This window comes from Varroa jacobsoni, unplaced genomic scaffold, assembly GCF_002532875.2.
Source record: "Varroa jacobsoni isolate VJ856 unplaced genomic scaffold, vjacob_1.0 scaffold_330, whole genome shotgun sequence".
Lineage (NCBI taxonomy): Eukaryota > Metazoa > Arthropoda > Arachnida > Mesostigmata > Varroidae > Varroa > Varroa jacobsoni.
The window spans coordinates 132,883-149,929 of NW_019213232.1; the positions used below are offsets into that span (position 1 = coordinate 132,883).

General features: G+C 46.4%; 1 protein-coding gene across 1 annotated transcript in view; it reads right to left on the minus strand.

The window, feature by feature from the left end:
• Positions 1-17,047, minus strand: part of LOC111259433 (uncharacterized) — a 321,535-nt gene that overhangs the window by 71,513 nt on the left and 232,975 nt on the right. The window lies entirely within an intron of this gene.

Here is a 17,047-nt window from a genome sequence, read left to right on the forward strand (position 1 = left end):
TCCAACTACCCCCTTGCCCGAATGGTGTTCTCTTCGCATCGAAATATTATACTGATAACATCATCATAATTATCGTTGTGGTTTCTCCACATTGCGACATTACGCCACGATATATTATAGTAAGCACAGCATGGATTACACGTATCCTACATAGGTATTACAGGAACAAGTCACACGACACTGTGACCAATAGGTCACTTATTCGATTTATTCAACAAAGCCCCTTTCAATTTCTAGCTTTTACCCAACACCTGGGTTTATCCGGTGTGATCCATCCCTCCCTGCGATGCTTTCGAGTGCAAAACTGCTTACGGCTGGCCACCCCGCCTCAGCCAACAATTACGACAATACCGCAAGGTCGCGATAGCTTCTAACGACTTGGCGCCATCTAATTATCGACAGTCTCCAGTACTCTCAGCAGCAGGTGTGCAACCGTGAAGCCAATCTGCGAGGCACCGCCTTTACAAAAATGGTGCCCATGCCCCTATTGGCACTCAGATTGTTACTGTTACAGTGACTGCTGTTGGGAGAGAAACAGTGGCACAGGAAGAACCGTCTAGTTTGCGTGTGACACGCTGCAGCGAGCAGGACAGAAAAGACGCTCTTCTGTCCTGCTGAAGCCCGAGGCCTGAATCTCGAAGCGGACCGAATCAAGTTGGATCTTCAATGTTAGCAAGTTCATCCAGGTCGTTCCGGTGGAATCCGACGGAAGCCTAGGGGAGTTGAGTGGATTTCCTAGGAGTAATTAGCAGAGACTGAACTTGCTCGTTTGGTCGGCCTATCGACCTGGTCAGGTCTTTTGACAGCCCTCTTATCCGACCCAGCGGCGGACCTGGTGGCAGCGGCCCAGAAGCAGCAAAAGTAACTGAAAAATACTCCGTAGCCATTGCCCTCAGTACCGTTACCACTATACACTCAACTAGATGGTCAGCTGTGCCGTAGCGGTCTTTTCTGTATGTCCGTCTGTCGGTTTGTTGCTATCCTCCATAATTCAGTCACTTCGGACTAAGCTCTCTGGCTGGTGGCGTACATTGCTAAGTGGCCCTCAGGAGATGGATCTGCCGGTCGGTTCGCGGTCCCTCATTAAAATTAGCACTAGTATTCGACTGCGTACGGTTCGTCGGCGGCTGCCGGCCGTTTCCGTATTCTTAGCAGCTCCAGTCGTATCTTCACGTGCCGCCCCTTTGCCCACTACCGTTGCTCAAACCGTCGAAAAGGTCGGGGAGTCGAGCGAACCTAACTCAACTATAGTTTTCAATTCGAGACGACATTTATTGACTTCTCATTCTCGAGTGTTACCCCCTCCCCCCACCGTTCAGCATCTCAACGGACCCCGGCGACCAGAGACGTTCATGGCGATGGATTTCCAGCCAATGTACCAAATGATGCTATTGCTGATTGGCAGCACACCTCTCTCGTGTTCTCGTTTTCTCTCAGCATTTTTCCCCGACATAGCTCTTCTTGAACGTGAAGAACCCTTGTGGGATACTAAAGTAATGATACTGCTGATGCGATCTATAAATCACTTTTCTCTCAAAAGATGAAGAAGACTAAGGTTGTAAGTCGTCGGGTTTCGGGCGTGGCAGAAATAGTCTAGCTCGAAACCAGTAAGGAACCTCTAGTGTAGTATAGCACTATATCATATATTAACGAAATGTATTTCAGTATGTCGCAGAAAATGCGTATAAAGAGCAGGCGTCCGAAATACCTGCCAGTTGGGATGAGTCGACATAGAAGAAGCATTCGATTTTAAGGAAGGGTCTATGCTGTTTGAAGGAAAACAGGCCAAGAGCGGGCCTGTATTTTTTCAACATTTGCACATTGTCTTTCTAAACATATGTTTGCATTTTGGTATGTCTGTGTTCGTTACCGCCGCGACCACTTCCACATCGCTATCGGGCTGTTATATATAGTTTGGATACCCATTTCGTACGTACGGTTAGCGCAGTCATACCGGATATAATACGGTAGCCCAGATCGCTTATTATATCATACTAGGTATAGGCATGGCGTATTGACTATCCCATCAACAGCTACATTTTCAATGGAATATGTTAGCTTCCCGAACTGGCATCACACACAGGTTTCGTTTTCCACAACGTCATAGTTATACCCGCCCAGTGTCTACACCTCCACCGCGAACGTCGGCCTTGTCCAACAGTTAACCGCAGTGTAATGCGTAGGCGGACACGAGACTTTCAGATCAGAAAAGAGGGAATTAAAACACGACACAGAAGGCTTAACGCAATCGCTAACCGCCATATGCTGTCGTGCTGTCACTGCTGTAAGTACTTCTAGATGACATCTGCCAACACGACAGATGATCAGTTTTTAAATGGTGCGCGTTTTGTGCCTCCTGCGCTCCTGGATGGCGCGACACACGATGCACAGCACATGCCCGATATCTACACAAATATCGTTTTATTCTCTCTCTCTCTCTTCCTTACTCTTTTATTCTAGCGTAGCTGATCCCTCTGTTCACGTTCCTCACAGCTCCGCTTGCCGCATGGCCCGGCAGGAACGCACGTAAAGAGGCCTACAAGCGGCCATCAGTCAGGTCCTAGCTGCTGCACAGACTAGATAACGCGATCCCTGGAGAAGCATCGACAAGGGAATGGAAGGCAGCGTCGCAAAAAAGTCGGCCGAAGTGACTGCTCTAACGGGCGACGGCCAGCGTCCGGACTAGAGGGGTCTAGCTTGCACTGCTGTCACTCGTGGTTGAGCTGGGGTCCTAGTGGTACCCCACCACCACTCATGGTCATTGTAATAGTAGTGGTAGCGGCAGCAGTACAGAAAGCGACCCGACAAAGACCCGTTGTCTTTGGACTGGGACAGTTTCGTTTGAATAAAGCGATAGTCTCTCAGGAGGAGAGACGGTAGTGGTGGATGGCCGCCACATCGAGGCAGGGTGGTAGCGCTAGCAGTCGCGATGGCATTACAGCAGGCTCTATTTCTCGACGGCTTACCCCTGAGAGCTGCTGCTACTGCACTCACTAATTAGACAACGGAAAACTTGTGTCCCACCGTCTCAATGCAGCCGACAAGTAGGGTTTGTATGGCCGTTTTCAAGTTCTGCTTTCCTGGGGCACTCTTACCATGTGCAGAATTCGCCTGCCCAGAAAAGGACGACATCTAGCCCAGCGACAATCGCCAAGAGGCCAAGCTGCCGCTTCAACTCGATGTCAGCCAGCCACTGTACCTCAGTCGGCCATTCCCTAACAATTTCTTCCTACAAGCCGCACCACCATTACGTGTGCACCAATGCATATACCAATCTTATCCTTTATGGAATTCTCCCTAGGTTGCCCCTAATGGGCAGCTGTGTCTTCCCCTCGTTGCTATTCGGCTTTGCGTAGTTAGCAGCTATTGTAGTGCGCATATTGTAACTCGCTTCTGTACAGGCCTTCCTTTTCTTTCGACCTATACAGCTTTCGACAGAGGGACAACATTGTCCGAGCGAACAGTAGGATCGTTTTTGCTCTCGCGAGCCGGACAGAGAAACAACCTTCATCAACAAAATAACATTCATTCTCCTCTCGCGCTGAAGAGGCAAGCCAGTAGAGAAATGTGCTGCTGGTAATCTCCTGATGTCCAGTCGGAAAACAGGACCAGTTGTGTCCTGCTGGTGCCGGAAAAGGCCGACCGACGAACTAGTTAATGCCATTGCTCTCGTCTACTCAAACTCAAAAATGCTAGCCTCTAATAGCATGTATGATAACCAGCCAAATAATGTCCCCTCTCGAATTCAACTTTTGGAAACACTCTGCTGATAAATGCGAAAAAGTTTTCCGTTTAACCGCAATGATAGACGTATATCTTAGCAAGCTGGAAGATCTGTTCAAATTGTCTTGTAACAGCACTCGCCGACGTATGGACTGATGGAGACGATCCCTAACATGAACACTGCGTGCATTGCAATAGCTGTTCTTTATCGTTTTTGTTTCTTTGCGTTTGCGTATTTTCTGAAGGTCGCATTTTTCGGTAGTCGTTGTTTTATGTTCCTTTGCCGGGGTTTTTTTGAACTAACTTTGCTTCGTGAGCACTTTTAAGATGCCATATTTTACTTCTTTCTCCTATGAACCTGTTATAACTCCATATTTTTCCCTTTCAATAGAACTCCGGCTTCCAGAAAGCTTATGAATAATCAGAAACTGCGAAACTTAACTTCAGTTCAGTTAGCATTTAGTGCAGTTATTACTTTTGTAATAATGAAGATCGCAACTACAGCAAAAGGATCATCAAGAGCTGAATATGCGATTGTAGAGTTCAAAAGGCTACTGCTGAATAGCTTTTTGCCGCGAAAACACCGTGCGTACATGCAGAGAGAATTCGTGAATCTCTGCGTGTGTGTGTCTAAACTCAACGAGCCCACAGTCCCACCCGTTTAATTTCAAAGCTTGTGAAGGAAATGAGCCCCCTATCTAGTTCAAGGCGAGATGACGGAATGGGTGCGCCGAAGAAACGGCAGTACGAGCAGCAAAAGTGCAGGGGCTAGCCGAGTTCTTCAAGACGAGGGACGATAGTACCAAAGAGATAGACAGGTAGGCAGCTTCATATTAGAGAAGCGTTCCTATAGTCGGTTAATCGGCAAGGTCTTCCTTTTTCTTTAAAGGGCAACTTTTGCTTTGAACTTTTGTCTCCCTTTCGCCGCCTATGGTGGTCAGACGATTGGATCATCGCTCGCTCGTCGTTGGATTCCTCTTTGCTCATCGAGAAACGAAGAAACGAGATGAATGACGATGCGTTATCGACATTTGGTCACCTTGTCGAGAAAAGCTGACCTGTCAAGATGCCCAAAACTCAACGAGTCGATCTTCCTTGCGTGCTTTGAGCCGAAGTAGCGGCTGCGGCAGGAGTATCAGCAACAGCAGAATCACCGAAGCCTGACGCACGGCCATTGCATCTTCTTCGCAGATCACGTATGGCGCCGGCAGTAGCAGCCGCCGAACCTACGAATCTGTCGGTCTTCCTTCTCATCGTTCTCGATCGCTACCACTCCCGCTGTCGTCGAACCTAAGTACCTTAGAACGGAATCTCCGTTCAGTGCCTAACACAAACGACCGATACGAGGAACGACATTGCGTTGTGATAGGAACGAAAAGGTTGAACAGCGAAGCAGAAGTGACAGGGGGCGGCTATCTAGCGAACGCTTCATCTATATCAGTGTGTTCGCCTTCCGCCATCCTCACGACGCAAGGCATCGTTCCGCTTTACTTGTTCGCTGTCTCTCAGTATTCTTGCCTTTTTCCCGGCTCAACTCACTCTCTTTCGCTCTGAACCGTTTATCGACTCCAACCGTGGCGTCCGGTCTGCATCGACCCATCTTCTTTCCTGTTTGCCCTACCCTTGATTCTCCTGACGGAGGCTTCGTGGCGTTGTGCTCAGCAATTCCTAAATGCGTTGCCTAGCTGAACCATGATGTCATTTGCGTAATCCTAGTCGCTGTCATAGATCGACGGTCGGCAAAAGGTGGCTGACGCGATAGGGGTAACAGAAGCGAAAGAAGCACACACGAAAACGGTGGGTTCAATGCGACGTATGTCGGTTAATTGGTACATTTCGGCTACTTGCTGGCTCGCTGAGGTGAACCTTTTCAGTTGGATGCAAAACAATGAACACCACCGCTGTTTGTCAAATAGAGATTGTTCCACCGTTTGTTGGTTGCCTTCAATTATAGTCGTCGCACATAGCGAGCAACGGCGGGGGGCAAACGTTCATGGCCACCAATAGACGGAGGCTGGATTTGAGGCTCATTAAGAGTTCCTGCTTTTTCCGTAGCAGTTTTAATAGAGAAGCCTAAATCGTCGGTCCTATTGCTCGCTGACTTGTTCAACCTAATAAGGAAGCTAGCGGATACATTAACACAACAAAGGGGAACGTTTTAGACAAGGAGACGATTTGAACTAACATGCAGGTGGTCGAGACAGCGAGGAATCTAAACAGGCCGAGGGACAAGACATCACCCCAGTAGTCAGAACACGCACCTATAATAACACCGATTCCGACAATAACCTGATTCCGTAGTTGTAGCTACCGTAGAACAGCGGTCGTTGTTTTACTGATTTCGAAACATTTTTGTAGTGGTAAGACTAGTTGTTATTTGGTCCATTCGCTCGTGTAAATCCATCGTTGTTTTTTGGTGGTTGTAGGGTATATGTGTTGCGCTGAGTACTGGAATTCCCTCTGTACTCCATCCTTCGCCTGTTCTTTGATCGATGACCTGTTGCTGTGTGATGCAATGATGTAGCAACAATGATGTGGTAGGTGCGTTCTTGGTTAGTGCAATACGGTCCGCGATGTAGCAAACCGATGAAGGAACGAGTCCTTCGTTTGCCCGCCGACCTGAACTAGGGTTAATTTCCTGATGAAATCCCTCAGGATAGTACTAAGCAACTACGTTTGATGCCTCACTGGCTGCTCTTAGTGATCCGTTCGGATGCTACGACGGGCCCTCTCGCTGGGATACACGTAGCTAACAGTAAGCATCATTGGCGGCAGATTGGTTAACCATACGGCATTAGCAGACTAGCTTGTCCACTAGTGAAACGATATTTGCAATGGAAGTACCAACGAGTAACAGTCACGACCACAAGCTTGTTTCCTTCCTCCTTCATTTTCCTGTTTGTTTTCTTATGTATATCTATTGATTCTTACCGTAATAGATGCATCATCATCGTCGGACTCAAATTGACTGTTTCCGTGCGCCATTATTAGTCCTATATTCTGTCAGGGCTTCGGAAGCCAAAACAAGATACGCTGTATTCAACTCGCTTATGGCTTATAGCAACCATAATCTTTGATGTGGCTTCAGGTCAGCAGTCGATTGGCAGTGGATACGACAAAACTGTGTCCCACAAAGTCGCTCTTTATTTCTTCTTAAAAATCTTCCCCTGCCTGAGCTGCCAAATATTGATGCCAGCTAAGGTGACAATGGACGACCCAGCCACTAGCCTTCGCGGCCTTTCTTCAACTTATTCCTGTCGTCTCCAGCTAACTCCTTCAGATTACAACATCGCCGCAATGAATAATAACGCAAATGGGACAGTCAAATAAAAGTCATGTGACCGACTGACCAATCGACCAGCAGGGCGGCTTACAGTTTCCTCCTGGATAAGTGGGTAGCATAGGCGAATTCGCATAGATATGACTTTCAGACACTAACAACTCTATACCTGTGCCTTGAGCTTCTGCTCCATCCACTTCTATTGGTATTGATATAGCTGCATTTAATGTACCCACAACCACCGTCCGCGACATCTCTTCGCACAGCACTATGTCCTGGGTCTACCCCACGTCGCAAACCTTCCGGTCTTTTTCGTAACTTACTTGCAATGCTACACGTATACTGTACCAATAAGCACTCCTTAGCTTCCGAACGCCTGCTTGACAGGCTTTTCAACAGCAGTAGGGATGAGGCAGAGTAGCCTTCATATCTACAAACGATGAAGGCCATATTAACACATCGTATAATAGGGCCAACGAGGTGACAGTACATGGCCGGTCGATAAGTGTATCGTCGTAGTAGCCGACGGCACCGTCGAAAACATTGAACTATCGCGCTATCGATAGCTAGATTGGCCGAACAAAATTGAAAATAGATTAATCAACGTTCAGTATGCGGAACTCGCCGACATTTGCTGCGGCCGCTATCGACCAACAGAAGTTGCGACGGTAATTATTTCCCACATGCCCCTCTCCGGAAGCGAGCAGCAACTTTTACCGGTTCCTTGTTTCAACTCGTACACTTGTTTTGCTGGTTTCTCATTTTGTTATAGGCCAGCGCTAGTTCTTGCCGCTGCCCCCCGCTGTAGCAACATAAGGTGTTATTGGCGACTTACTTCGGAGACAAGTGACGCTTGTGAGAAAAGCCATCTCAGCAAACATATTATTTACAGGCCCACTATCTCGGCTACCTTATATCCTCAAGTTACAAGCCAGTAACGGCGCCTGTGCCGCAGCACACTGGAACCAACTGAGCTAAACAATATGACTATTTCTATTGTTATTTTGGTTTTGACGTGCGAGCCAATCAGCTGAACAGCGAAATACTTCTTGCTATCCAACTGCTTCTGGAGTTTTTGCTGCTCCGAGGTGTGGGAGTGGTTCATATGCAAGCGACCAAGAGCGAGGCGGTGGCTCAAAACTGGACGAGACACAAACAAAATGATCCAGGTCGGCCAGACATCCTCCCTCTATTTTTTTCGCGGCTTTCTCCCCAACTGTGTAATTAAGTTGTAAGCAGAAGTTAGTACAGCATCGCTTGCAGATCACTAGAAGTAGACAGTGGTGAGAGCAGCATAATTATTACCACCATTGGCAACATTAGAGCTGAAAAAGAGGGACTATGAAAGGGTTCGGGACGAAAAAGGTCGAAGGTAAAAGGAAAAGAAAGTTAGAGGCGGAATGAAAAAAGAAGGACACATAACCTGAACAAGAGGCACATAGCTGCCTCCGACTGTTGGCGGTGTACAATGGCGGACCGCCGCCGGTATCCGGGAGAAGGCCGGGCTAACAATGAAAAAAAAAATCGTCGCTCAGCTTGTCATTTAGCCATGGCACAGTCCAGTCCACTTTGGCATGCTTAAATACACAATATGTAAGGTCGGTTTCAAGTGCATGTAACCGTAGCGACGATAAGGTTTGACTTGAGTCCCAAAAAATCAGCTAAACAGAAGCGGTTTCGTAAGAAAAATTAGGACCCTTTGGCGAACTAACATAAACACATATTCAGTAATACAGTACACAATATTTACGTGTACGTATTGCAGTAACCGGCGGTCACTGCTACGTCATGCCTTAACCCATCGCACAAGAAATTCGGTACACACAGCATACAACTAGTATGTGGAATGCTACTCACTATTCACTGCCTTAATGCCTTATTGGCCTGTCTGCAAACTGACTCTAACGAAAATAGGATAAACGGAGGGCAACAGCGTGTCGAGACAAGCCATACACAAGTCCAAGCAAAACAGTGAGCGCGACGCACAGTAACAGACCGTCCATCTAACAACGATAGTAGCAGCAGTGAGCTCCTAAAACTGACCTTCTGGCTGGCGACCAGCCCCGCATTTGTGAAGCACCAGCACAATGAAAACAAGGGAATGGGAACAACTAAACCAGGCGACTAGCAACCGCGAGAACGTCCGCGTCATCACTAACAACAACAGCAGAAGCAACAACAATAATAAAGTTTATGTACGCCGCTGCCAAGTCGTTGCTCATGAAAGAAACAGCTTTGACAGCGTCGGGTCTCGGAATGATGCTGGAATGACTAGGTTAGTCGGGCAGACTGGCTTTCAATGAGAGCGACATCATCTCTGGCTAGTATTTTGGGATTTCCGTAGAAAACAGAAGGACATATTGTGTCCTAACACAAGGACAGGCAGCAGTGCAGCACGTGTGCAATGCAGCCTCGACAGATAACAGTTCACTGAGTAGGCTCCTTCGTGCAATAACACCAACAGACGACATAAAGATATGTGAACTGCTAAGTTAAATTATACATAGGAACTGCATAAAACAACGTTTCCTGATTCTAAGTACGTGTTAGTCTGGACTGAGATAGCTGATCCTCTTTGGTTGTACTACGAGCGTAATCTCTTTCTTTATCAGCTCGGACCCAATTTGATACGTACGTGGCTGTACTACATGCATCGACCGTTCTTTCGAATGACTTTTTTAGTTAAACCATTCCCCCGCTAGGCCGTGTTTCTCATTCAGAGCTTTTGTATAATTTATATTTCAAAGTACGCCAGATTAGATAAAACTCGGTTGCATTGCCATCTCGATGGTGGTACGATAACCTTTGGAACGCAATGCCATTAACAATAATGATGAAGCGTCGAGAAATATGTTGCCAAACGTTCTTATGAAGCCCTCGCCACCTTTTGGATCCAATAAAACTTTACGGTGAGCATCAGGGCGCCTATTAGAGTCAAGAAGAGGGCTCGTGGTCCAAACCAAAACCATTCAAAACAAGAAAAAACATTAACTGCTTTCACTTTTTTTTCGAAAAGAACAGAAAAATCATGATCGACATCTTAACGCATTTCAATCTCCAAGTCATAGCCGCTCTCACAGCGTCCATAACCATATTAAAGCAATTAAATTATTCTACTCGTAATTATTTTTTTGCCCTTCGCCCTCATTCTCTCATCTATTTTTTTAACAGCTCCTGGGTGCTCTTTGCTGTTGCCATCCTTTGCCCCTTCGGCTTTTTCTGCTGCCCCATCTCTGTCTTGTTTAGTCGTACTTTTCTGTAGGGGTCGTCTCCACAAATACTGCAACCACAATCATTATCACATATGCTTCTGTTTCGAAGTTATTGTCATCGCCGTTACGTGAGCTTCTCCGCGCGGGTTTAGCTTCTAAAGTATATTCTAGGGTCAACTGCGATCCGCTATTCCACATTTTTCTCATTCTTGTCCCATATCATTTCTTTTGTCGTCCTCTTTTACTCATTATTCATTGGAAGTTACTGTTAGTTCTAGCTTTCTCTTTCAATTTCCCGCCTTCGGTCTAGTTTTCCCTTTCCTTACCAAGTTTTAGGATCATTGCCTATTCCCTTTCCTTCAGTATACTGCCGTTTTGTTGTCTACCTACTCTTTAGTTCTTTCGGCCGCTCGCGTTTTTGCTTTCCCTGGTTTCCAATTCCATTTCCTAGTTTTTCCCAATCCGCGTCAGGGTCCACCCATGATACCCATGAAATACCGTCAGAGGGCGGGTCCCAGCTACTGCTGATCTCTGCAGTCGCATCCATCGGCATCGATAACCAGTTGCATTTCAAACTACATAACTCGGCGGCAGTAACCAACGCCTGCCTCGCAGATTGCCATCGATTAGCTGCTCTTACTACACAGCTTTTCTGGCACGATATTCCTGCTACACTAGCTCGGTCCCTGCTGTGTTTTGATGTAGCTGAACACCACTGCGATGAACTTTGTTTCCATTGGCCGCTCAACTCTCGCTTTTCATTATCATAGTCTTTACCCGCTTTTCGTTGGATAGCTTGATCTTTCTCCTTTTTCCTTGCTTCGCTTTTATCGTCTGTTCTCTCGAGCCTCTTGCAGCTTCCCTTTGTCTTTTTGGCTGGCCTGCCGCCGGACTGGATAAACTCAAATGACGTCATTCTTCTGTCGGATCGATGTGCCCTATGCAATTGATGGAAGCGATGTTGCTGCGGCCCTCGTATTTATCATAGCAATTGCTTCCGAGTTGAAGCAACGAAGCTGAATGAGGAGCTGAGGCAAAAACAGCAAAAGAGGAGTGTTTACCGGAGAAAGTGCTGGCCGTGTGCTAGGCTGTGGGTGGGTCCAGCCACAACAAAATTCGTTGGACAAGTAAGGTTCCTTCAATAACGACAGAACAGGACAACGAGAGAGCAGGGTGGTAAAATCAAAGCAAGGGAGTGGCTGAAAAAACAAAAGGTTGCCGCTTAACAGCTTTGATGCTCATCATGATCTTTGTGTCGTTGTAAGTGACACTGAGATTGAGTCGAGGTGGCGATGGCAGTTGTAGTTGGCCGGGTCCTTTTAGAGCAGTAAATGACAGGGTCGAACAAAATTCTGTCTATGATGTAGGGTAAATCAATAATAAACCACAGGCAAGCGGGTGGAGGGGAGGAGAATGAAACGGCAAGAAATTTTGGAGCATGTTTAATAAATATAAGAACGCCATCGTGTATAGTTTATAGTAAAATTGACGGTTAAACGGCTTGTAATAGCAATAAACGTATGCAAGACGTAAGTGGGGTCAGCACGAGAAGGCTCTACGTTTAACGAGCGTTTTTCTAGTCGCCGTCAGTTAATGTCACGGCGGTAAATATCCAGCCAGCCTGAATACTTAAAGAAATATACAAAATAAATACAATCGTATAATGAGACTAGCCTATTATGCTGTTGTTCATTGTGTTCAATTTCAGAAACCTCCTAGATGCTTGCTTCTGCTCCGCTCTTTTGCGGACTCATTTCCTCTCCATCACGTAAACTAGAGTAACGCAACGACTTAGTGACAATGGCAGGTTACGACGACCCAATAGAGCGTCTGCCAAGTTCAAGACATCACCAGCGTCATTCATCCCTGTGTCCATTTTCCAAAAACCTAAAAGCGAGTGAGTTATCGAATGTTATGTCCTAAGAAGTGCCGTTGTCACCTCCGTGGTTTAAACGCTCTTTCTCCCGTCGTCCAAATTATTGCACTATTGTGAGCCGAAATCTTAATGTTGGCTTTTTCGATGGCTTCCAGGCTCACGCCCTGCCTCGCGTTCATGCCACTCACGTCTACGTTTGACCGGGCGACCACTTCCTACCTGCTACTGAGAATCCAATCCAACCATTAGGTAAATTTTAGCTTAGGGATCATCCTTTGTAATGGTCATGCCTCTTTGCTGTACCCACGCGCTTACCCACATCATCTATAGCCTTATGCTCTCAACACACCGAACAACTACTCACCAGTGTAACAATGGCCATTATGGCACCGAAAAATGATGAGTGAGACTGAAGCTTTGGCTAGCAGCAGCAGCTGCAACACGACAGCAAAAAAGGTGCAAGCACATATACACGCAGCCAGCCATTTAATCAGGAACAGCATTCACGATATGACGGTAATGGCTACCGGGATAAGGCCACACGAAGCCAGGGGCGTACGTGAAGAACGAAAGCAGACGAAACCTGAAAGATTCGTCGGTGCAAACAGAGAAAAGCAAAAATAGGGGAGAGGAAAGGAGCGAGGAAGATCATGATGGTAGTACTGCTACTCCGGTCAAGATTAAAACATTGCCGGCCAGTTACCCAAGATAACTAACAGCTAACTTCTTTCATTAAGAGTGTGACTCTTAATGAAACCAGTTAACTGTTGGCTTGTTAGCTGGTTCCTAGCTTGCTACGCCTGCATGCCCTCCTTCTACATTTGAAGCAAGCTTAGGCAGCATAAGAAACAGTGGTAGCAGCATAGAAAAACAAGCCATTTCTAGGGATATAAGGAGGTCGAGCAACATGGAGGGGGTGGATTAGTAGCGGTTAGGGAGAAGGCGCGGCGGATCCTGGAAGTCTGAACGGCTTAACTCCGCCAGAATGGGGAGCGCTAGCAAAGTACAATGGAAAGCAAGGTAATGAAAATGGGTTTGCGAGTCAAGAAGATAAGGCCGTTCAGCCTCCAAAGCTTTGAACATTGGTACAATGTACTCCTGCGAGCGCCTGCGCCGTTGCAGCCAGCCCGCCATTGTTCTCTACAAAGTCTAAGCAATTATTATTTTTAATTGTTCTTGATGGTGCTACCGCTGAGAACCACCGCGATCCCGCATTCACTTTAGAAGTGAAGTCTAGTTCCAGCGCAGCGAAAGCTTTTCGTTGAGAAGTACAAAAAGAAAAAAGTAAAATGGTAGGAGTCCAGCGCATACGCCAAAACGAAAAAAATGACAATTTAAAGCATTTGGTTTTTGGGCTCTTTGTCTGAACACGTCATTGCTTCTCCCGTACCGGTGTCATGGAAGCGGTTTATTCAAATGACGGTGGTTGTGATGATGATCATAATGATAATGGTAAAAATAGTAACCTAATTTCCGTAGGAAATATTTGCCGAGCCGTTAAGTTTATCTAGGATTCATACCCTCCAGGTGAGAGACTAGGTAGAGTTTTGTTTTTTTTCCGGTTATGCCATGTGTGAAAGTGACAAATTCCGGCACAGCCATATACATCATTCTAAGTATCCTATAACCCTAACGAATGTGGTCACGCCGAGCGCCCTTTAAAATCTTGACATCCATATATCATTTTCGAATACATCCGCAAAACGTCACGACTCGAAATGCGGGGATGTTCATCATAAGAAACACTGTATATATTTGTACAGCTGGTCCTAGTTGAGTTACCGTGTTGTGGGGCAATCTTCTACCTGACCACTTTTGCACGTTGCATCGTTGTACATAGGTATGCCCGTCTGTGTGCCCATGCTGTACCTGCGTATGTCATCGAAACAGTGTGACTCTTAATGAGCCTTGGCCTCGTCTTCTTCAAGGCGTTCTCTTGTTCCATTCTATCCACGACCATGGATGGGAAATTTTTCTGAGGAAACAGAGCGGTTCGACAGACAGCCTAAGTCAGACTGGCGATCTGCCGAACGTTTGGTACGGGTGAGGCAGGTTGGTAGGTCGGTCGTCGGAATTAGGCACCGCCGCGTCCCTCAAGCCCTGTATCGAAAGAAGGAAGGAGAATTAAGCTAGTTAGATTTGGAACGATTCAACGCTATATCGAAAGGGCCCTCCGAAGGTCCGCCGAGATCAGAGGCAACTGGAGAAACGAAAAGAGAGCGTAAACGCACGACAAGTGATGGCAAGCCCGAGGGATCTTCCGGCCGACAAGCTTCATAAAGGTTCTGTTCAGCGGCTTATCAACACACGTAGTTCTGCACTTACCAACAGTGTAAGGGGCAGCTGGGTTGACTTACAGCCAGGAGTTAGCGAAAACACGTCAGAGTTCCTGGCGCGGAGTTGCGGAGCTCCCAGAGAGCGCCTGCGCATACCAATTACAACCCGCCTCCGTTTCGCTGCTTTGGCTGAGCTGGATGTTCCATTCGTGCCCCCAGACGACATTCCCATGTTGCTCCGTTGGTCTTCGACGACAAAACAGACTACGTTCTCCTCCTAGCTCAAACAAGAACTACGACTCAATAGCCCATTGCTAACTGCTGGTGCTGCTGGCAAGCGAAAGCAGCGGACGCACACAAGCGCGCCTGCTTGAGTACGGTCCGCGTGGACTCGTAAGACTCCGCCCGCAATGACGCGAGTTGCTGATATCTGTTTGCGTCCTACTGCCAGCTGCCTGTTTGTCATTCTAGTACAGCCGAAAATTATATATTATCAAAGTTTACAGTGTATATGTGCATAGGTGTGATTCGTTTCCTACAGGTTTTACACGTCGAGGCCTATATGCATCTTCTCTAACCCGTCCCGACAGCGGTGGTGTTACGTATTTTCAAACTCCACCTCTACTCCCCTTTACTCTCTCTTACTATTTATGCCTTTAAACACAGTCTCCTGCCCCTCTCAATCATCCGGTGGCGTATTTATTAAAAATCTATCTAAACTCTGATTAACATCTAGATTCATTTGACTCAAATAAGCGCATCTGCACGAAATTTTTGTCGTGACTAGTTACCGGTTTTTCTTGTAAATAGTTTGTTTGGAGTATAAAAACGAAATATACAGACGACCCAAATGTTTCAGAACTTTCGCCCTTACCTTTGGCAATGAATTTGCAACTACAATAGACTGAGAGGGGATCGCGATCAACGAAATTCGCTAGTAGTGTGCTGGTAATAACAATAACAAAAATAATAGAAGCTTGATTCGAGGTCGCCCCCTGTCAAACGTGACGAATGTACACTGACCTATGCTAACATTATGTGGTCTTAGTTGAACAATTTTTTTGAGGCGGCGTCTGTCTCTATTTTGGTGCATGAAAAATGCTGGGACACCTTCAATACTAACTATCACACTTAACCAGCATCCATAGCGAAAGATGTGGATTTACTCGAGAGAGCTCCGGCGGTCATAGAGGTTGCCAGCGAAGACTTCCAAAACGGGAAAGGTCCCAATAAGGCTCGAACGGATTTGGTGGAGTGTAATAGGGCTCTGTATGTTATTGTGTGGCAGAGTAAAGAACTATATTAGGTACCGCTTGGTATCGAAACATTTTGCGCATGCCTAACTTTGCTCCTGTTGTTGTTGGTCCTTATCTGTTGGTTGGTTTGTTCTTTCGCTTTTTCGTTGGGCCGGTCGGCCGTCGCTTTTTGTCTGCCTCGTCTTGACGCGGCAACTATTATGCGGCTTATGCTTTATGCATGTGCACCTAGGAATAAAGCTGTGGTTATAGTCATCGCAGTAGAGCAGTGGCATGTTTCATCGAGAAGGTCCCCCATCGAGGATCGGCGAAACTAGATAACCGGCGATGGAGACGACGGTCCTGCTCAAATCGGTGGGCAGCGAGGTTCTAACGAAGCTGCGGACGGCGGAAACGTGGACTAGCATTGTTGAAGAATGAAAGATCGTTCCTGATGCTGCTATTGCCATTGCTCTAGTTCCTTTCTGCGTGGTTTTATTACCGGCGAAGCTATTCGCGGTCCGTACAATACTGCTGCTATTGCTGTTGCCACTAGTCATCGTACGGTAGCGACTGTCAAGTGATGTTCTAGCGATTTGAACTGGGTGGAAATGCCAAAAAAACGGCCCACATCAGGGCAATTAGGCACCGATGGTAAATTCCATCCGTCTATATTGTGATAGACGTCCGACGTCAACGAAGGCCCGGATACTTCTCATAACATTGTCAATCTGGTACTGAATAGTTGCAGTAAACTGGTGCTAAAGTTAAGCTGATGGACCGAAAATATTAGTTGACACTTAAGGCTATCTCTATAAGTCGAAAATTAACAAAGAAGACACTGTCTCAAGACAGCTCAATCATAAATTCGTTAATTAATGAATATATCACCTGACTTACATACATTGTGTTATTTCTATTAGTTTTGTGATCTTTTATTGTTTTTTTCTGATTCTAGTTGGCATCTGTACCCAGTAAATTTATTTTTACATTGAATTTAATATCGCATGTACCGCAGACATTGGGAAATTGTTCCTCTTAGGCAGGTAGAACCTCTAGTCCCATCTATAGCCATGTCTATGCAGATACGTTTAATACATCTCTCTACGAAACATCGAATAGAAAAACAGCGAATTCATAACTCCGATGACTCCGTCTCTGTGATTCTGCAACGCAAATTATAGATGATGCTATACCTCTAGCGCTTATCATCAGCGATCAATATTTTGTGAGTGCCGCAAGCAATTTGTCTCTGACGGGGTGTAAGGGATGGCTCCCGATGTTGGATCCTATACCAGGACCACTCGTATCAAGGCCGCTGACTGCAACTCAAAATATTTAGTAATGACCAGCAACTGACCCACTAGCAGCTTACTATTTATATGTAGCTGCTTCTGCACTCAAACCCCCCTATCCCCTTCAGAGATGATAGTTATGGCGATAAT